At 46.1% G+C, this 22,136-nt stretch overlaps 1 long non-coding RNA gene across 2 annotated transcripts in view; it reads right to left on the minus strand.

Annotated features, from left to right (window-relative positions):
• LOC122406797 (uncharacterized) overlaps positions 1 to 22,136 on the minus strand; it is a 118,200-nt gene that overhangs the window by 33,912 nt on the left and 62,152 nt on the right. The window contains exon 1 of one of the 2 annotated variants that reach the window (XR_006260073.1): positions 6,469 to 7,158. The exons of the other annotated variant lie outside the window; for it this stretch is intronic. This is a non-coding gene — a long non-coding RNA (uncharacterized lncRNA). Of the gene's footprint in view, positions 1 to 6,468; positions 7,159 to 22,136 lie in introns of those variants that run through there. 2 annotated transcript variants of the gene reach the window in all.

Consider the following 22,136-nt stretch of genomic DNA (forward strand, 5'->3'; position numbering starts at 1 on the left):
TATTTTTTTTGTCTCTCCCTCCCGTTTTGAAGCGTCCATGAAACCAAATCGTTATTATGCCATTTTGGTACACAGCGAATATGAGATGATTTAAGTGAAGGCGTATAAAGAAAATATTGTGCGGATACGTGTGTGTGTGTGTGTGTGTGTGTGTGTGTGAGTGAGTTGGTACGCGAGGCTGAACGTTTGTCTGAATTCCCGGATAGATTTTGACGGCCCTCGCCGCACCAACCATTATAGTAATTTTACGGTGCGGCGTCTATTCTACGCGTTTTGAGGAGCACGACTAATTTCATTAGGGATAAATATCATGATTATGGCAACCTACGATCGTCTACCTAAATTGGCGATATGTTCGAGGGCCTGCGCGCGGAACGATTTAATTTTTTTTGCCATCTTTTCACCCGCTGTTGACCGCTCCGTGGGCTTTAAGGCCAACGAATTGTGGCGGACGTTTCGTTCGCCGTAGGCATTCGATTGTAGCACGATTTCGTATGGAAATGCTTTAAAAATTGAGAGAAAAAGGATTCGTTTGAAACAATGTCGTACAGTCGTATTCGCCGAATCACGGCGAATAACGTTTGAAAACACTCTCGAACTTCAAGGCGTGCAACAGTAAGAAACTTCAGGACTGTTTTCTCCCGCGGAGTAAGAACAAGACTCGCGCGTAACGCACGTATATGCACGCAAGTTCAAAGAGAGCCTTCGACGCAGGGCTACTAGTTAGTAGCAAACGAGCCAGACTTTTTCTATCGCGATCTGTACCGACACCGTAGCTTTGACGTTGCGAGAAAGGAGAACGAGCTCCTGACGAGACGATTGTCCGCTGGATCCGAGCTCAAAACTCTCGGAAAGTAGGCTCTTTGCTCGTGCTATGAGATCAACTATCACGCCGAAGAGCTTACGCGTTTACCCATGCCCAGCACTGCGAGGCAGCATTCTCAAGAATTTTTATCGCAGCCGCCGCTCTCTCCCATCTCGTACACTCTATCCCATGATTCTACCTGTTAACGAGGCAAAAATCATAGATATTGCACACGATATTCTTAAGAGTCTATATACGTGACTCGCACGCGCCAATAGCCTCCACATTTTTTTACATTCGCCGCTAGTCAACGGGACACTATCACGTTTTCATTGCTACAACTACGTTCGTGTGTATCGCCCTGTAGAAATGTAGAATGCCGGAAAACATGGTGGTATTCCATGTTTTTTACCCCCTTTAGACGCATCCACCGCTCGATCATCCATTCACAGCGAATTATTCAAACGGCGTATGTAGCATTACACTTCGTACCTGAAAACCGCGACACGCAGTCCCGACATTTGACATACAAAATGCGTCTACGCTTCTTCCGGGTCATTTGTTTCCCATAAAAATACCCCTTTCACTATTTTCGCTGCACAGAATCCCAACAAAAACAGTGTTGAATATCTCCAATGGGGGAGATATCGAGGCGAAACTAACTTCGAAAGTTACACAAGTCATTTTTCTCTCTTTCAATTATTCATATTTACTCATGAATAGAATAAAAGTTGAATTTTCACAAAATTTCTTCTTTTCTCATACTTTATCCATTTTTTTTTCCTCTACCTTTTATTACACTCCGATACGCAAGGTGCCTCCTGAAAGAAGCTTTCCTCGCGTCCCTCGTTTCGTTCCAGCCTCCCCTGCTATGAATTTTGGCAGAAAAAATCTCGTAAAGTCGCGACGTAATGCGTGGAAACACGGAATTGAGTTATTCCGCGATCAACCGCACAATCTTCCAACGGAGAAAAGCTGAGGAAGTTATTAACGCGAACGTTCGCACGTGTGTAACGCACGATTAACGGGTTCCCAGTGCGCGTTCGAAGAGCGTATTCCATTTAGATATCTGGCGATGGTTTATAACAGCTCGAAAGGCTGCCTCTTACCAAGACACACGTTTCTGTGTGGACTTCTGTGTATCGATATGTAAGAGAATACGCATGAAAGTGCGCGCATGTCTTCATTCGCGAACGCACACTGCGGAGCGTTGAGGCTAGAAAGCCGAGACGAGTGTTTATGGTTTGAGCACATTGTGGCTGAGGACACGATCCGTTATATTACTTATTACCTATCACTCTCTCGCGAGTCGCCGCGATATGAGAGGCGGTCTGCGCGCTCGCGTGACTCTCGTATCTGTAGTCAGTACAAACAACTAATTGTTGTTCTCTAATTGACAAAGTTCTCAGGCTTTGTCAATCGTTTCTCGTTACGTACCACTCTCGCCGGCTTTACACAACATTTTTTTACGAATAAGCGAGTGATTTCTCTTTTTGTGCGATTAAAACGCCCGCGCGCTGCTCCGCCGCCGTCGCGATCATGGCTACGAATCGATATTTCTATTGGAAACTTTCGCGAGAATCGAACAAACGGCGAGCCCCAAACTCGGGGACTCGCGCGATTGCGAATTCTCGCGTGTGTGCGCAAGGCGTCATGCGTCTTGGTAGGAGAGTCGCTGGAGCAACGAAACGATATTTAGTCCTGAAGAATTTGGCAGTCGTTTTCAATTATCTTTTAATTACGTCCCCCTGGGACCGGAAACGAAGAGGCTCTTTCTGCCACGTTCGCGTACCGGGATCGCTGCACGTGCTGCGCTGCGCGAAATGAGGAAGAGCAAGCATATTGGTCGCGCGACCCTCGAGACAAAAGTCGAAGACAGCAGGCATCGTGGAGAGCCGTGATCATTCCCCGGTAGCGAGCAGGCTTTAAGGGTAAAACGTGAGCGCGTTGCGGCCGACAGCTGTCAAATAAATGTTGAAAAAAGCGCTAGTCGAGCGAAATTTCGAGTGGAACGGAGAGATCTCGTCTGCGCGACGAGGGGTCACACCGTCGACCCGCAGTGTACACACGCGCGTACGCATAAAACGTACACGTCGCGACAGCCCCTGTTCCACAGTCGAAAATCTCCCCCGAGGCTATGCGCGCCTACCATTTTTTGTATTCCATTCTTTTTAAATTCCAATCTCACGAATTGCTGTACGCACGCGATTCCCACTGAGAGCCTTTTGACAAAAGTACCGATTTTTTAGCCGGGATATTCTACGATTTTTTAATGCTCGCTTCACACGATCGCCGAGCGAATAATCCACCGGCGTTGTTCACGCGACGATAGAAAGCCAGTTTTTTAACAACGACTCGTGCGATCAAAAGTTACTGACAAACGTGTCGAGCTATCAACGCGCTTGAAAGTTTTCGACGAACCTTGTCATTTCGAATTCTTCAAATTTCCGTTCAGTTTGTCGTTTACGCAGACCCGTTACTCAGTGCCACCATCTCAAGCGTGTCGCACTCGCGAAACGGATGACGCGATTGGGTCCCCGCGGAACGGCAGATTCACAAGGGACTCTTGGAATATTCTTCAAGCAAATAAAAACTAGAAGTCGATTGATGCTTTCTGCCCAGACCCCATTATACGAATCCTCTTTATGCTCCGTGTTCTCATCGTCTCTGCGGCTTCTTCTCATGCCTTCGTATCCCGTCGAGGGTCTATTTACTTTTCCAAAATTTAACGAAATAACGAAAAACGTTGGAGGGTTTTGACTGACTGATGCTGGGGACTGGAAACCCCTCAACACCATTCCTCGTTACGCCACCTAATACGAACTCTCTCTCTCTCTCTCTCTCTCTCTCTCTCTCTCTCCACATGTGCCCAAATATCGCGTCGCAACTACTCGCGTCGTAACACAAGCACGGAAAAGTGTGTGAGGCGCGAAAAAGCCCCGAGGCGCAATCCATAGAGACATCGTGAGCCACTGCGAGGGAATTGTGCGCGTTGAACGCGTCGGCGAATTTTCGAGGGTGGTTTCGCGCCTCAATGCTTTATTAAGGAGCACTTGTTTAAAAGGGCACCCTCGTTGCCGGCTTTGCGTCTTGCTGACATCCCGAAGCCAATTCTAAATGTTCTATACGTATTTGTACGGTAACATAGACACATCGAGCTCTAAAAAAAATGGAGGGTGCCACGAGGTTCGCAACTTTGAGTCATTTGGAGACTGTTCCGTTGATTCAGACGCAGCGTGATTTCAGCTTTCCAGCAAAGAAACGTTGACATTCGACCAAGGGGGTACAAAGAAACGTCGTGTTTCAAAAGTATGCGAAAGGAAATAAAGCGAATTTTGCGTGTCTTGGAAAGTTCGCCGTTCGGCAGCAGGGATCCACGGTAGCTTCGGCGGAGAATAACATTTCGAGATATATAAAGAGGAGGAGTGTAGAGCACCACCGCATTTACCGCAAATGGTATAACCGCGAGTCTGCTACGAGCGAGCCTCCGTCAGATGTACGGAGGTATAGATATAACCAGGAATATATAAAACGGAGGTGATACAAACCACGATGACGCGGAGAGAAGCGTGAACGCACCGCGGTCGTGTCCCGGGTAATTGAAGTTATTGCAATATTGTGTTCTGTCAGCGGTGTGTGCTCCAGCTTTCTACGTTACTTCACATACACACGCGTTACACGCACGTATATCCTCGTACGTGTGCTGAGACACATACGAGGTCAGACGTGGGTACTCGGTACACACGCGTCAACTCTTTTCAGGCTTCGTGTGACAGGACGACCACGCCTGCTTTAATTTTCCTGTCACGAAACTTAATACCCTTGCAAATTCATCATCTCGATGAGCACACCGAGTGTCCCACTACATCCGGCCTCGATGAGGCCCGGACCATTCGAGTCTGACTGTGAGCATCACCGATTTCATTCGAGTTAAGGTGATTCAGCTTCGACCATGAAATTTCGTATTTTCCATTGTCAATGAAATTGTCGATTATTATCGATACTTGAAAGTCCTGCTGACTCGACACCGTGACGAACCACTTTTTCGATCTTTTTATACCTAGCCGAGCGGATTTTTTAGTTCGAATCCTTGGGGATTAAGGAAAGCTTATGAGGAACAGCTGATTAATTCCCAAGTTGGGAGGGGATTTTTAGCGATTTTTTTTAAATCCAAATTTCAAGCAGTAGCTGTTCAATTATTGCTATTTCTCTGGAAACATCCTTTCCAAAAAAATTTCATGTTCGGAAGTGTGTGACTTGAGTTCTTCTTGCAGTGCAGGCTTGTTCTTTCATGAAATTAAATGACCTTTCAAGGACGGGAATTTTTACGTTGAAAACCACTTTTTTTTACACGAAATTTGTGCATAATGTCAATGAATTTTTCAAGTGCAGTACCCGACCAACTAGTCCTCGATATTTCATCGTGACTTCATGTACACACGCTATTACGAATTGGAATTCCGTTCAGTGAAAAAGAGAAAATGGGATCGAATAGAGCGAAGAAGCGAGTTAGGGCTCATCCTTGGTGTGGAAGCTTAAAATAAAAAAACGGCTTATCTGCGTCGTTCAATCGTCTCACAGCGCGTGTTATGGTTCGAACCCTTTGTTCGAAGGCACTTATTCGTATATCGTATGCCTACATATATATACTGGGGTTATATGGACTGTTGTGGCCCTTTAATGTATGCACCGGATCTTCTCGATGACTCTGACGCTCAAACTCTCCCTCCGGAGAAACTATACTTATAGCGAATGAACAAGGGAGAAAACAGGCCGAGGGGCGGGGGCGGAGGAAGACAGCAATAGGAAGGGCCTTTTCGGTCTTGTTCTCGTTTCAACTTTATTGAATTTCTGTAGCGTTCCAGTTGAAAGAGGAAGATAGAAAAAGGGAAGACTCGTACAGTCGTCCACGGAGCCGAGGGTATGTGCGGTGCTTAGAGGAATGAGGAATGAGGGGGACGATAAGAACGCCCGAAAGCAGCGTAAAACCGAAGGGAACGCGAGGAGAGAAAGAAAGAAACGAGCGAATGCTGCGACCTAAAATTCATTCACGACCCACTGCATGGCTTTTTATTATATAACTGCGGTTTGTTAGTCGTTATTCAGCCCAAAAATTCAATTTGCCATTGAATAAAATGACGTGTCAATTGTGAGGGTCATGATTTTCGCTTTCTTAGTATTTAGAATATTTTGATATAATACTCAGCGAATTCTCCGACGATGTTACCGAAGTGGTTACAAAAAACGTTTTTAGAATAAAAAGACGGTGGATGGGGCGATAAAATGTTCGGTTGGTCGATGAAATTCTGTGAAGGACTATCGTCGTTTATAAATCGCGCACTTTGTCGTGAAAATCTCTGATGCGCGAGTACCAGTAATCGCAATGATTTCTGCTGCATAATACGTCGCGTGTTCAATGAACCGTATCGTTGGTGCTACATTTATTGACCTTTTTTTAGCCTTGCTACTTGTGAATGAGTCGCTACCATTGCGGGGAATATTCCATTCCGATACTTCCGATTCCAATTATTTCCCACATCGTTCTTTAAATCGCTCACTCAACGAAACTTTCGAGTTTCACAAGAGAATCGATCAATCGCATGGTCATGTTAACCTTATCGATTTTTAAAAATATCAACAAGTGTGATCAACTTTCAACGTACCTTAAGCGACTCCATTATTCCGGCACAAAACAGTCAAAATGTTTCTCTTTTTCTCCTCTCGGGCTCTTCTTCTTTTTCCTTCCCATTCGTCGATCCCTTTCCCATGTTTTTCTCTTCCTCCCGATTCGTTTTTCCATTGAAACTCCAGTAGAGCTCCGCAACCCCACTTTTATCGATCACACCGAGTTCGAGCTTCCTTCGTTGATCCACGTTGGTCATTGGGAACGACGTGATTACGAGTTATCCCAGGAAACTTTGCGAGTCAGCCTTCACGATAGACGAATATCATTTCTCAAGCATAGACATCGAGTATGTAAATCGATCTACCAATAACTTTCTTGTCTGATTTTATTTTTCGAAAGAAAGTATCTTCGTACAAACGTAGAATTCATTTTCGTTCTCATTTACTTATTTCGAACTCGTCACTCATTTTTTACTCTCAGTCTCATCTCCACCTCTCATTTCGTGTCCATACTCATTGTGCGTCATCTCGCTCGTGCTCGTCCTACGTTCTGTTCATCCGAACTGGTTTCTTCATTCGAGCCTTTCCAGATTCACAAATCCTCGCGCTATCAACGTGCATCGTTTTTTCAATGAAAAAAATGAGGTTCCTGGAAAACACGACTCCTATCGACGCTCATCTAGTTTTGTTGAGAACCGTGCGCTACCGATTTCACTACTATCCGGCCTGGTGAGCTGAACCAAGCGTTGTGCCGGCACGAGTAACGCGGGAGCTTGCTATATCGAGAGTATGGTAAGTAGTAACACCCCTGCCATTGCCAGACGCCTCCTCTCCCCCCTCCCGCAGTCTCGTACGTGTACTCTCGTCGTTCATATAACTTTCCCCTCCCCCAGTATTCATACTTCACCAAACGAATCTTCTCGCCTATATAGAACATTTTCCTTCACCTTTCGTCTCTCAAAAACTCTTTTTTCTTACACATCCTCCACATTCCATCTGATTCACATCCTTAAAACACTAACAATACAATTATTTTAACATAAAATTACCAGTTTGCTGTTTGCACGATGAAAAAAGAAAATCTGGTGGAAAACAGTGCTAAGTTGTAACCTGCTGTTACTGAGGAGACGAAGATCGTGGGATCGTTGTCCTGCTCGTAATTGTTCATTATTAAACAATATCAATTTGTATATGCATGCAGCTTGAATTTGCAATTCGTGTTCACGGACTTTCTCATTGCTACTATTGAAACTTTCAAGGTTGAGGAACGTCTCAATTAACAACTCTTTGAATATTATTTACGAGGCACTTTTTTCATTCGTTCAACATTCACTGTTGTGCCAGCGATTCGTTCAACTTTATCGCCTCTCACCTCAATTTCATTTCCTCATAGCAGTTTTGTACCACACTTCAAACTGAATTGTTTTGTCTATAAAATTATTGATTTCAATGGAAACTTGAAATACCATTCCCATTTTCAGGTGCTCTTTAATTTCATGATTCCTTTTTGGATGACTCACAAATTTTGTTGGATTTTGTAGAAAGCAAGACAAGAAAACCGAACGTTTGCTGTGCGACGTAGCGGTTATAGACACTTGTGAAAATTGCCAGTTTACTTGATCGACCGTTGTAAGATTGTACACTGCGATTTGAAGAGAATAGCTCCACATCCTGTAATCCGCAAATTAGGTCGAAACTCGTGTGAGCCATTAATATTCATGGTACTATACGTTAGCATACATGATACCTAGGGACTTGTAGAATTCCTTGGTGCATGAAAACGACACGTTAGATCCCGGTTTGCGGGTTATTGCTTAGATCCTTTAAGAACTTGATCGCCAATGTTTTTTAGTTTCGCTATTGTCGAGTCCACAGAGATCATTCGAACGTGAAATTTTCAATTTTTTCACTGTTCCCAGTAACATCATTGATTGAATCCAATCAATAAGAAAATTTGTTTTCCAGTGTGTCTGTAATGAGTCTCAGTCGCTCTTCCCCTAAGCATTTAATTACGCGTGACTCCGGTAACGTCGTCACGTCGTTGCCAAATAAAGGCCGGTGCAGAGGCAGTCACATGAAAAGGGTTATCGAAGCAACCCTTCGTCTGGCGTACGACATTCGTGGACTAAATAAGCCCCGGATGAGTAGATCCCATTTCGAAAATGTCTGCGAACTTCGTTTCCCAAAAGTAAGCAATATTTAGAGACAAAATCGAGACTTCAATGGAGGATAAACTGGAAAAAGATCGTAAAGGAATACCCTTTAGAAATGAACTATTCTGACAGGTGTCGCAGTTGAAGGTTCGAATAAAAATCGAAGAAAAAATCGGATTAATCGCAAGAGAGCAAAGAAACACGAAAAATTTTGGATTTTCCAAAAGCTCAAATTTTTTATTACACCTCGTACGTTTAACCGGGTTTTAAAAATACGTTTTCGTACGTAAGAAAACGTCGGAGCGAGTAACGGGATATCATTCACCCTGCGGTCTATAATATCCCTCTTCTATCCACCCCTTTTCAGTGTCGACGTTAAACGAAAGTGAATGGATGACGTACTACACGCATCGAGCGGGTTGGCGCGCAGAGGGTGGATTGGCAGGCGTTAGCAGTTCTGGAGCCCTATAGGTAGTTATAATACGTGGAGTAAAAGTGTATATAGGTGCTGGAGACAACGTTGGAGAACTCTGGGCGTATTTCACGGGGTAAAGAGAGGGGGAGGTTTCGCCGGAGGGGTGCGATTTTAACTTTGGGGTGACTTACCCCGAGCGTTATCTATTTTGACAGGGCGGTACGCCCGCGGTCTGTCACGAAAAAGCAGGGAACCGCTTCTCTCTGTGTATCCATGCCACATACACTGAAATCCATAATTGTGTTTTAACTATGAGATGGGCACACGTATCTTTCGTGAGCCGCTGTTGAGACTGCGTTCAATGTTTGAAGTGCACGCGCGTCTTTTCAAACAGGCCGTCCCTTTACGAAAGTGTATTAACCACGTGTAAAAACAGCGCTCTATTCACAATGGTAAAACGAAAATAACAATATTTGTGATTGTACTGATTAGAGTGGAAACAACCGAGAGAATGGGTCAACGCGAGTGAATCGCATCAAAGTGGATGCTTCGAAAAGGCTCACGAGGAACCTCGTACCGTCGTCATGCACTATTTGCCGGTGAATCGCGATGGAAAACAAATGTGCAGTATCATTTGTGGTTACATCGTCCGCTCGAGCGGACCGAAAGATAAAAGGATCGGGAGTACGCGCTCGCAATGCGAGGGCTGGTCCGAAACGAGAACGGAACTTAACGCGAGTCGATGTACACGCACGCACGCGTCTCGATAATGAACCCGTCAAACTCTCGAGGCGCTGTGGAATTGGCTCCTAGAAGAAGAGCATCGCACAGAACTAATATCGACGAAGAGAGTACAAACGGTAGCGCGAGAGAGGAGTTTGTAGTTAGCAGAGCCAAAAGGGGGATAGTAAATATGAGAAGACGGGGATGACGCTCTCGCGGTGCTACATAGTGCACGCTGGAGGAGAGAGGTCCCTCGTTGTCAATAACGACGAGATAGAACGACGAGTGAGCGAGACGGACGCAGAGGATTCTATGAGAGGGCTGCGCCAGACGCTATTGGCGGGTGGTGGGTGCGGATTCATCTCTCTCTCCCTCTCTCGCTCTCTCTCTCTCTCTCTCTCTCTCTCTCTCCCGTATGCAATATGGCTCGCAATTTCGATGCCCGGACGGACTCTCGCCGTCTGCCAATGCAAACAACCGCTATTGGGTTTCCAGTTAATGAACCGAGGCAGCCCGAGAGCGCGACGGACGGACGAACCGGCCACCGGCTTTACGCCGACGATCTTCCCAAGCATTTTTGCACCGTGGGCACGGCTTAAATTGCAACTCCCTCCTTCCTCTTCGCCTCTCTCACCCCTTTCTCATCTCACAACCTCCCCCTCGTCCTCAACTACCTCCTCCTCTTGTGCCCCCTACGGCCATCGCTTCCTCCGTCCTCTCGAGTTATACGCACCCATTTTTTTTGCTCGCTCGCACACTCGCTCCGCGATATACGTCCGAGACACTTTCTCAACGGCCGCTACTTCATTAAGCCTCCATCAATTTCACCCGGCCGCCATTTCTTCAGGCCAATCCTCCACCCTATCATGCTCCTCAACAACTTTGCCAAATAATCGTCTCTTCTTTCGTACCCGAAGAAGTTGAACGATTTTATATTTTATTATCGCCGTCCATCATTCGATAATGCGGCTGCAGGCAGCATCACAATTTTCCCGATGCACTTTATAGCCTACCAAAGTTAGAGATTATTAAATTCATACTCGTATCATGAGGCTCTTTGGAAATAAATCGTTCAATCGGATCAAACTCTCATTCCCTGGATTCTCCTCTATGATCATCCGCCTCCAGCGTCCGGTCAGGTCGGCATTCCTTATTGTTGTGTTCGAATGCCAAAGTCATCGTGACTCGGACCAACTTCTGTTTTCCTCTTCTCATAAATCATTCGAAGAATACAATCGATGGTGCGAAATGATACTCCGGAATTTTGGCAGTACAATTGAAATCCCTCCGAGCTCAGGGTCAAAGGCAATGCATCGCTGTACTCCTGGAGAATAACGATTTATTCATACCATTGATGAAGGATTCTTGATATACAGTTGCACGGAAAAGAAACAATGCCCAATGAATGGGAACGTAAAGAATTATACAAAGGTATGCCTACAAACGACGCTGTGAGATATCGCTGTAGCAAAACACACACACACGGGATATCGTTTTCCTGATGCAAGTGTCCGCGCTATAAGCGGATCCCCGATAATCCGGATTACGTATTTGACCGAAGTATATTCCCTCGCTCCTGCCATCTTGATCTTGTCCGCGTCCGAGCCTAAGTCGTATTTCCCCTGTGCGTGTGCTTAAGACATCTCGCGAGCGTCTGGCTGTGCGGAAGACGTTAATCTTCTCAGCGTCGCATCCGCGTTTAGTGATCTCCGATGGTAACGTCACGAACGTGTAACCCACCTACAGGACCGATTATTTGACGTCATCACGAACACATCGACGTTTCAATCGGGAAAGTTCAAAAACCCGGATTCGATTGCCATGCTATTTAATGTTGCTTAATAACTTGTGGAACCTTCGGATTCAATTTTGCGTGAAAGAACCAACATTTTTTATTGGGAAAGCTACTGAACGAGTGGCGTCTTTCTATAACAATGATTATTTACAAAGTAGCAGCCGAAGAGAGACGAAAATGATTTGCAAACCGTTCAACTTTTACGTCGCAGGTTCTTGCACATCGCGGCGCGTTCATAAGCCACCAGGAGGCTCAAAAAACTCCCCGATGACGCGACATTTCGTTTACTATTGTCATGGGTACGCAGCGCTTCGCGTGCATGACAGACTGTTTAAATGTATACGTATAGGTACGTGCAAGCTCTCAAGCGGTTTCTCCACGCTTACGATCAAATGAATATGATGAAAGAGTGGCGGCATTAGGCGTACGTGCCGTGCATACTGATTTGTGGCTGATTGATTGGAACCCCTTTCCAGGTTTCCATGCAGGGCTCGACAATCGGCCGAGAGCACAGCCGTCAACTGCGTTCTTGTCGCGATCTATTGCTATGGTCCCCCTTTATGTGCTTTATAAAGCACCAATAGCACCCACTACCACAAGTGAGCCCTCTCCCATCATTACTGGCTTCGAATATATCACTGGATAGCCTTCTTTTATGCTTAAAAAATATGTCTGTATTATTAAATGGTTTCGAGACTGACGTCTATTGCGAAAGTGGATTTCTCGCGTGTGAATTTCCGGAATGCTCGTCAATCTTGGAACGTAAGAAAAATTTGAGAATTTTAACTCTGGAAACCGGCGTGGTCGTGTATATCTACGTGCGAGGCAAGACTCGCTCTGGATTTTTCTTCGAATACTCGACGTCGCTACCGCGTTTCTTGATATAGATCGGTCCAAAGTGGCTTTCAGTCGCATCGGTCACACGTTGGCCAACGACATGGAGAAAATTCGTTTCGTCAAAGGCTCAGGGCGCAAAAGTCCGAAAGAATTTCATGGGCAAGTTTCGTGAGCAATCCGTTATTGAGGAACTTGTGATCCCAAGCCCCGTGAACGGTGCTGTAAACATTGGGCAAGATATTTCGGCCATGCGTAGAGATAAAGTTTTAGATTGAAGCGCATTGGTAAAACGAGGCGGGCAACTCGTTCTCTTTCGTTTCGTTCAGTTTCGTGCTTATGAAGCCACCAACGCGTTTGGAAAATGTTCATAAAATAGAGGCCATCACTCGGTGTAGCGAGCCATTCGTGCGTAACGTGATCGTTTTTGACGCGGTAATTTTACACTGTCGTGGGTACACGTCTGTATGTCGGTCCGTCAGTAAAGCTTAGCGGAAAAAAGTGTTCACGAAATATACGGGGACTTTTCTCCCGTGTCGTTCTCTCTCTCCCGCTTGATGACGAATGCCGAGGGCTTGTCTTACGTCTGAGCTACGATTCACGAGGCGCGTGGACACGCAGGTCAATGCTAAATTATTCGCTCGTATCGAGGCCATTGATTTCGTTCCAAAAAAGCTATCCATTCGAGATAGCGAGTTTTTCGTGATCTCGCTGGACCAATTTATACCGAAAGTCGAAGTGTATTTGTCAAGGAGAACCGTTTCTTCGGAATTGGTTCATTGGTAATACATTAATTGTAATGTAATTCTCGTGGAACTCGATAAAAAAAGTCGTTTTTTTGAAGAAGAAAAAATAAATTGCCGTGTGAAGTCGAAAGAAGCAGACGAAGTTTCTTTAGAAGGTGCCCGAGAAGATCGAGATGAAGAGGATGGGCACGAGAAGCGAATCGCTTCGAGGCGAACACTTCTCTGCCTTCATTCTTTCCATCCTTCGTCTCTCCATCTTCCTTTCTCAACTTCTTTCTTTCTCTCTCTCTCTCTCTCTCTCGCTCCCTCTTCCCTGCCGTCCTTTTAACTCCGCTTGATTTTTTCCCTTTATCTGTTCGGCGTCAACCTGCGCGATGCCAACGTTCTCATATGTGCACCAGGGAAAGCAAAATGCATCGAGTGAACCTCTGGGTGGAGGGGCAAAGGATAGGACTGCAGGATCTTGAGAGCAAGGTGGAGGAGAGCAGGAGTCGATGCAGAAGTAGCACTCATCAGTATAAATTGCTCGGGGCTCTTTTTTGAGCCCTTCAAGAAAGGAAACCGAAAGATCGCGTACAAGCAAAAAGTATATCGTGCAGAGCGTACAAACTGAGAGATATTAGAGCCGCAGGTGTTTTGAGATTTATCTTATCTTCGTAGCAACCTCAGGATTACTAGGCCATCAACTGTCGACGTTTCGTAAATGCAGAGCAGTAGCAACGAGTACTTGTACTGCAAATTAGCAGTTATTTTACTCGCAATATATTGGTATTCATTCGATTCGAGACGCCGTATTCCGAGTCCTCGAAACGGACTGGATTTCCTACTGCGAAGCTAAACAAATCTTGTCCCTCGGTGAAGATTACAAATTGGACGTTGCATAAGAAGAGTTGGCAATAACCGAACGGTCTCCAAATCCACATTTCCGGAATGCATTCCTCGTGGGTGGCCAACCGAACTGTGCGCCTTTTAGCCTTTTACGCATCAGTCCAATATTCATGTAGTAAGTACTATGAGCTTTGATGCCTCGAGTCAAGCAGTATCCTGATTGCATATGGTTGGATTCTATACCAGCTCGGGACTATAATACGCAGCACGTACGCAATGGCAGCAAGGGATATAAGCGTCAGAGAATCCGCATCAAGCTCAAGGGAGCCTGAGGCTTTTGTGGTGCCTTCCGTGTCAGCAGCACCAGCAGCAGTAACAGCACCCAGAATAACGTTTGGTCAGCTACATACCTACACGCCAGGCGTCCTCACTCGGACCCGGTCGTATTTGCGCGATGTTCACTGATCCTTTCCGTTTACGCTGATGTCTATGATGTCCAGAGTGTGCTCCGGCTTGCCGTTCTTAGTTTGCTCGTGTACTTGTGCGCTGTTCCCAAGTCCATCTTTGTGACCATGGATCCAAGAGGAGCGAGAGGTGGATACGGAGAAAGAAATTGTCTTGGAGCAGCACATACAGATATTCGAGTACGTACGTGTTGATGAGAATAAAGATTCGTTCGTGCGGTATTTTGCGAGGGTATTGGTGTGAGAACGCCACGCCGTCGCGGTAGCAGCAGCCGGAGATGGGATTGCGCGATAGGCCGCGTGTCGAAAATAGAAATATAATCTGATAGGCTCATTGTGCCTGGAGCCACTCGTTCCTATCTGCCACTATATAACCTCGACTCTTCTTTCTCTTACTCTTTTCCTCATAGCCGTTGCAGCCTCGACTCCGCACTATCTTTCCACTTTCCTTCTTACATTCTTTCGTCCACCTTCCTCGTATATTTTTCTTTCTCTTCTTGAGCTTCGAGGACTCTCGAAGCCTCTGTGCCTTCTCGAAAAATACCGGTGCTCCTTCCGATCGTGTCTTTCTTTTTAATTTGCAGTTAATCAGGTTCGCTTTTCCTCAGTCTTCTGGTATACCCGCTCGCTTAATCTCTTTCCTACTTAGTTTCTTACTGTTTCTTGTTCTCTCAGTTGCATCATGAACTCTCAGTCGTTGGTAGCCCATAACTCTCCAGAGTACGACGCTTTTTATTTTTATTTTTTTTCCCGAGCTTACCGAACCTGCAATCGCATGCGATTGAAGGGCAGAGTTTCAGCAATGATTCCTCGGGTTTTACGGGTCTTCGGGGAAAGGGATATCGACCTGCCTCATTACCTGCTATTACCAATGCTCCGAACCTATATCTGCAATCAAACTATTTCGCTGCTCCGGGAAGACCGAGAACATGAAGAGGTCTTCGAGTCCGAAAGCACGGAGATATATTTTGTGCATTGTAACACGTTCGTCCAACAGTTGGTAGGCTCTTGCAAGGTGCACAACGAGAATCTTCGGTCCACGGTACGTCCACGGCGATAAAGCATCCGAGGTGGTGCCGAAGCGTGACCAACAGCATTGTGATAGTAAAGAAATTAGAGGGTAGTAATGGCTTCCGGGTACAGTGGCTTCCCTTTCGTATTCATCTTCCTCGGGCGTCTCCCTCTTGGATTTTTCCATGTATTCCCTACCAGCAAGCGTCGTACCCAACTCCCTTTCCTGAGTATAAAGTAATACGGTCACATAACAAATAACGCATGCTCGTTGTAGGAGTACAGAGATGTCGCAGCGGCCTGTTTGGGCGTAAACGGGAGCCCTCCACCACGGAAGTCCAGCATTTGTCTATGTCTTACTGACCACCGAAGTTATCCCGTGTTCTGCAGAATCCACCGAGGCCGACCCTGCTCGCCCACAAACGGTCGTGTATCGATAAACCTTCTATCCGTCTTCATTACCATGAAAATATGCCTTCTCACCGCTCCCCATTCGTTATTCATGTAAACAAACGATGAATCATCGATCTTTATAAAAAAAAAAAAAAAAAAAAAAAAACCAGAATCATTTGTTGCACATTTTATGCTTCGTATACTTCAGCTCTGGAGTATTCAACGTTGTTCGTGAACATCCATCATCCTCTTCACACCTATTCGCGATGCTCTCTTCATTCCTAAGGTTCTACTTTCGAGGCTTTCGCATAAAATCCTTAAGGTACTTCCCAATTGCTCCATGCTTCGAGCACCTACCAGTGGCAGCTTCGCCAGGGTCTTCTTAATTGTACGCGTGAAGACTCCGATTCGTCATCCTTCCTGTCCACTCCTTCGACACCGCACGATTTTGGGGAACTTTACATCAACGTACACAGCGCTGTGTCGACGAGGCAAAGTATAGGCCACCATTGATTTTGTATTAGCCAGACGCGTTCGTTAGATTCCGTGTTGTCATGAAGCTAGTCGGGTATAATCGAGGGACACGTAACAGAGCGGTGGTACGTACATATAAGAGCACATAGTGCCGAAGGAATCGTGTACTATCTCTACCTAACAACGCGCTATGCCGTGCAGAACAATAGGAGGATACGCGAGAGAAGCACCAGCAGTTGCCGAACGTGGTTACGGAGAGAAAGAGACGGAGCTCGAGGGACGGAGCGATCGGTTGTTCGTGGTGAATTTCCAGAATTTCACCGGTTCGCGTACCCCGCACCGGCCCGTCCCGTGTTCGCCGTCCTTCTGTCTGGCTCTCTCTTGTTCAAACGACCTACCGTATATACTGATTGATCAACATTGTTGGGGAATTAGACTCTGGCGAGATGGGCATATTGATTGGCAATCAGTGTCGCTCTCGACGCACCAACGAAACACTCAGCCCGGAAAACGTTCTTTCACCGTACACATCACGCGTATTTGGCAGGACAACGGGAAACTCAGCAACGCTTCAGCAAGGTCCGAAGAGACTCGCGCAGCTTCCTTCGAACTCTGGAGGGTCATCGCGGGTAAAAATAGCGTTGCCGGCCTCTAATTCGCCAGAGAATATTTTATCGTTCGTAGGTACTTTGCCACTCGAAGTGCGTGCGTAATGGACCCGAGGAACCGAGGAAAGTGACGCTACAGTGGCTTCCCGGGCGCGATCTCTCGCAAGCTGAATCCCTGATGATCGTGCATGCCACAAATATTAGGAAGCAACGAGGCGAATCGCGGATGCGCGTTGGATACATCCTGTGGGAAACGTACGCTGTGAATAGAAGCGAAGAATTTTCGTGGAACTGGCGAGATGAATCGCGCGCTCCCGCCTATAACGCGGAGAATTTCGCGAGCACACCGTACACAAAGCAGCCTCAAAATCGTTCGAGAGGTGACCGTCAGGGCGGAAAATTGTTCGTGGCACAATCAGCGGGCGTACGAAGCAGAAAATCGTAGTGAAATTCTAACACTGATCTTTCGACGCTCAAACTAAACCGCGCTATGGATTATACATATAGACGGCGCGAGCAACGACGTGCGAATGCCTCGTGACCTACGAGCGTAACGCGGTATGCCACTCCATCGCAAAGATACTCGGAGAACTCGCAAACCTCCGTTTTGCTTTACGACCGAACGTTTCACGGCGGTTACGGGTGAGCTCTCTATATCTGTACATCCTGGAACCGGGTAGCACCTGTAAGTTATTTAGAAAGGCGTAAGTCTCCAAAAAATTGCATCATCTTCAACCTCATCAGATATCGATGATTTTTTAAGATCGAACTTTTCGTGAAAAACTTGCATTAAGAATGAGCCTTGGAAATTTGAGTAACTGCAGAAACGAATTCGTCGGTTACTCGTCGTTCACCTCTTTATTCCACGGAGCAAATTGTCACTAAAAGCGAAAGATATTCATTCGTTAAAATCAGATGGTGTAAACTATCGTCGAAGTAACCCTTGACATTGTAATAGTGTACTTGGGGCTGTGTGTCCAAGCTCTTGCACAGTCCGTTCTGCGATTCTTGGGGAACAGCCGTGAAGTTTCGAACGAGAAAGTATTAATCCCGTGCGATCCTCTCCGGGATATACACGGAGCTAACAAAGTACCCCATTAACTGGAATACTCACGGGTCGGTGAAGCCCGTTCTCACCCCAGGCTCCTCTGTCCCTCCTGCTCTGTGTTCGTTTCGCATCTCGGGGAACTTTAATACTCCATTCCTCCCTTTTACTAATCAACTCGCTTCGTATAGCTAATGAGCCGGGGTATATTCAACAATCAACTCTATCGTCACGGAAGGATGAAAGGACTTTTTACGTCCGATACTTCGTCAGTATCGAAGTTACCCGAAAACCAGTGAGCGACATCCTTTTTTTGCGTTTTTCTTTTTTTGCGCGGAGGTCGGAGAGCGTCTCTACCGAAGGCGATAAGCCGTCGATCCGCTCGCCTATTCCTGTTAGCCGAAGATTCCTGATAACCCCGTCACCCTCCGATCTGATCGCCGGCTCACTCCCATCCTAGGAACGATCTGACCTGGCCGGTTCTTTCTTTACTTTAGTCCCACGCAAAAGACTTTCTTTTCACCCACTTTGCCGGGGAAAGCCTCTAGGCCTTGCTCAACTACTACGCGGCGTTGCCACACGGTACTTCAGGGGCTAAAACCATGCTTCTTCACTTTATGGCCTGTTAAATGAACTTGCCGCTTTATTTTATCGCTGCGGCCGCGTGAGAGGTCATCGAGAATGCGCACGAAGCCTTTTTCCGATTTACGACGAGGGTTTCTCTGGATCCTGTGATCCGCGACTGGCCAGAATCCCCGTGGCCCCGTCTTATCTTCCCGGTGCTTGCCGACCCTTTTAATTCTTTCTTCAATTCTGCCAAAACTGCCTGCTACGACCACTATACAAATATCCCAAAGTTATTTACCGATCTGCGCGATCTCAACGACGCGGTGTTCGTATTTCACACGAAAAATTCGCGTCAACGATGCAAAGCCTGTAATTTGTAAATACGAATAACTGAAAAGAAAAATATGCATGAGTCACGAAGTGGGCAGGATTTCGTAGTATATATAACGCGTACATATACACATGCTAGTATAATGAAACGATCGAAGGAGCTGCGAGGCACCCGAAGGTGATTAACCCGGAGGGCGAGCTTAAGACCTCTAGGAGGATAATTAAAGCAGTTGCCGTTTAGCCGTGTGTGCGGCTGTTGCAGCTTCCACTGTCTAACGCCGAATGGAATGCAGTTTTATTGAGATAAAAAGAGAGGGAGAGCCGTTGAGGCAGTGGCTGACGATGAAGAGAAAAAGCAAACGAACAAGAAGGAGGAAAAGAAGATGAAGAAGAAGAAGAAGTAGAAGAAGAAGGAGTAAAAGAGATAAGGAAGATGCCCTGAGAGTGAAGGAGAGCAGCGCAAGCGAGCAAAAAGGAAGGATAGTGATTGAGCGAGGAACAGAGAGAAGGAAGAAGAGGAAGGGGACTTCTGCCCGGTAGCAGTTTCCCAAACCATCGCCATTAATAACCAGCGAGATTATATGCTGCTGCTGCTGCTGCGGTTATTCGCTGTGTTCTTTTCTTCCCGTCGTTCGTGAGGCATACGGAGCGAGCACAAGAAACAACAAGAGCGAAAGAGAATAATAAGACAAAAATAAAATACTTCAAGCCATTTAATATCGTTTCCCGACATAACCAAAGCGACCATAACGATCTTCAGCCACTATTATCGCAGCCTAGCCCCCAAAATTTCGTTGGAATGCCAATGTGGCGCGAAATATCAGCTACCTTAATATAGCCAAATTAATCCGTCGGGCTCATCGATCTCACCCAATAAAATATAATGCCTCAAACGCCTATCGACAGCCGCGATTCCACTCGTCGTTGATTCAAATCTATCATTCACTTCGATCCAATAGGACTCCGATATATTTCCACATCGAACAATATCGTGTGATCCATACTCCCTGTCATAATTATAGAAATATATCCTGACAGCTTATAAAGAGTGTGAATAAACATTGATTTATCTGACTTGTTATTCGCTCTTTGGCGTAACAGTATATCGAACGGGGGCGTCGCACATAAACGTTGACGATTTCCATTTGTCATCGTGATTTCGTTGCTCCCACCTTACTATGTGTGTCATGCTTCCACGTGCCCCTGGCTATGCATGTATCGTTGCTGTATGGAAATATGGCCAGGAGCACAGTATTTTGTTTTTTTTTCTCGCACTTGAGTAACACCGGTGATTGTGGAATGTGTACCAGTTAGAATCGTCTATGCGTGTGTGTGTGTGTGTGTTGTGTACCATCAGCATTTTGGCTACTCGTATTCCCGTCCGAGAACCGACGGGTATGCACGCGTTCGTCACTAATATATATATATGCCTGAACACGTATATACATATCTGTACACGATTGTGAGGTGGCGTGTGTTACGGTACTCACGCGTGTTTGTAGCCGATGTCCCCGTCCACTCTTCTTGCCATCTCTTCCCCTACGTCCCGCGCCTATTTCGTTACGTTTCGACAGCAGCCTCTGTAGGCCGAACACTATCGTCGAGCGGGATGGCAACGAGAACCACCCGCTCTTGCACCACACAGTCTGTATATATAGCATATTATACCGGTGTGTATATAGGCGCGCGACTCTACCAGATCGACATGTACCAACCGAGTGACAGTACGACACATCGCTGTCACGCACATCCAACCATGTCCATCTCTATTCCCCACTCTCTCTCTCTCTCTCTCTCTCTCGCTTCATCCGTTTCTTTCTCCGTCTCTCTTTTATCCCTCAATCCTGGCGATGCTGTGTGTTCTGTGTTTGCACTGGTAAACTGTAGACAGCGTACTCTCTACTCCCATACAATTCTATCCACCGGCTATATATCTGATTGGCTGAATCATTAATCACCGGTGACCAAGCGTCAGCTCTGTCACCCCTTCCCACCATGAGTCCAACTTGTGTAGCTAAAGCGTGTGGAATCGAACTCGCGCCGCGGGGTGTGCCCTCCTGTAGAATTGATTCTTCTTTTTTATGTTTTTTTTTTTTTTTTTTTTTTTTTTTTAATTTTTTTTCTATTTACTTCGCCTTCTACGATCAGTGTGTATATAAATCCGAGTAAAGCGGACTTGACTACTGGCTTGTACTGGGAATTGACGATGCCATCATCCTCGGGACAGGAGCCGTTGATCGGAGCCTCGAAAACTCCGACGTTTTCGCATCTTACGAAAAAATAAGAATTTACGAGGCTGAGCTGACGATCAGGGAACTTTTCCCATGAACCCTGGATGACTGTTTTGTTGATGCTCTGATCAGGTGGGTCGATCTTTTTCCTTCTGGAAGTTTAGGTCATGAGAGTGCTGGTTCGGTAGATTTATCTTTGCGGGATAAATGATTGAGCTCAGGAGTCAGTCTTGAGGCGATTCCTCGATCATAAACTTGGTTGATCTGGCTTTGTTCTGCTGATAGTGGATATGAGATGCGAGAGATCGTATCTCGGCAAGTAGCAGCTTCTTCGATGTGACTTTTTACGGTTACTACGAGCTCTTCCGCTTTCTTCCCTCTTTGTATGCTCGTGGGGCTAACAGTCAATCAGGAAGATTCTGGTTGACCGTTTGACGGAGGGTACTTTTTGCCTCCGAGTCAAAATGCGTTCGCTACAACCAACTGTCCCGTCCTCTCCCATTACGCCGACTTCGAACCGGTGGTCGGAGCGAGCTCCGTGGATAAGGAGTTAGAAAAAACGTGTTGGACGCCTGTTAGGACAAATTGGGGGCGATGCCCCAAGTCCACCCTGGAATAACGGACCTAACCTCCTCCATCTTCCCATCGAGGTTGACCCCAGTCTCGATCCATCGACGCGCTACACTTCGACCCCCGGAATCTCTCGGGGACACCTCTAATAGTCGGATTATTTGTCCACCCCCTTATACCCTCGGCTACCGCCCTTCTTCAGACGCACATCTTGCGTATATCGTCCAATAAGGATAACAAGAAAGAATTGATAGCCCATCAAAGTCTAACCCTGAATTTATCGACTGATCGCTCCTCAGGAACCAATTTCGTGGTATTCCGAAACTCGATTATCCTATTGGCTATTCATAACCACGTGAAAACAGCATGGATGCTGTAAAAGAGCTGAAGCCCCTCTAAATACTGTTTCGTTAAATTGTTTCGGGTGATCAAAAATGATGTCCAGACTCCACAAAAAGATAGTCAATCAATCGAGATTCTACAGCATGATTAATCAATTAACTTGAAAAAATTACAAAC

This window comes from Venturia canescens, chromosome 2, assembly GCF_019457755.1.
Source record: "Venturia canescens isolate UGA chromosome 2, ASM1945775v1, whole genome shotgun sequence".
NCBI classification, from domain to species: Eukaryota; Metazoa; Arthropoda; class Insecta; order Hymenoptera; family Ichneumonidae; genus Venturia; species Venturia canescens.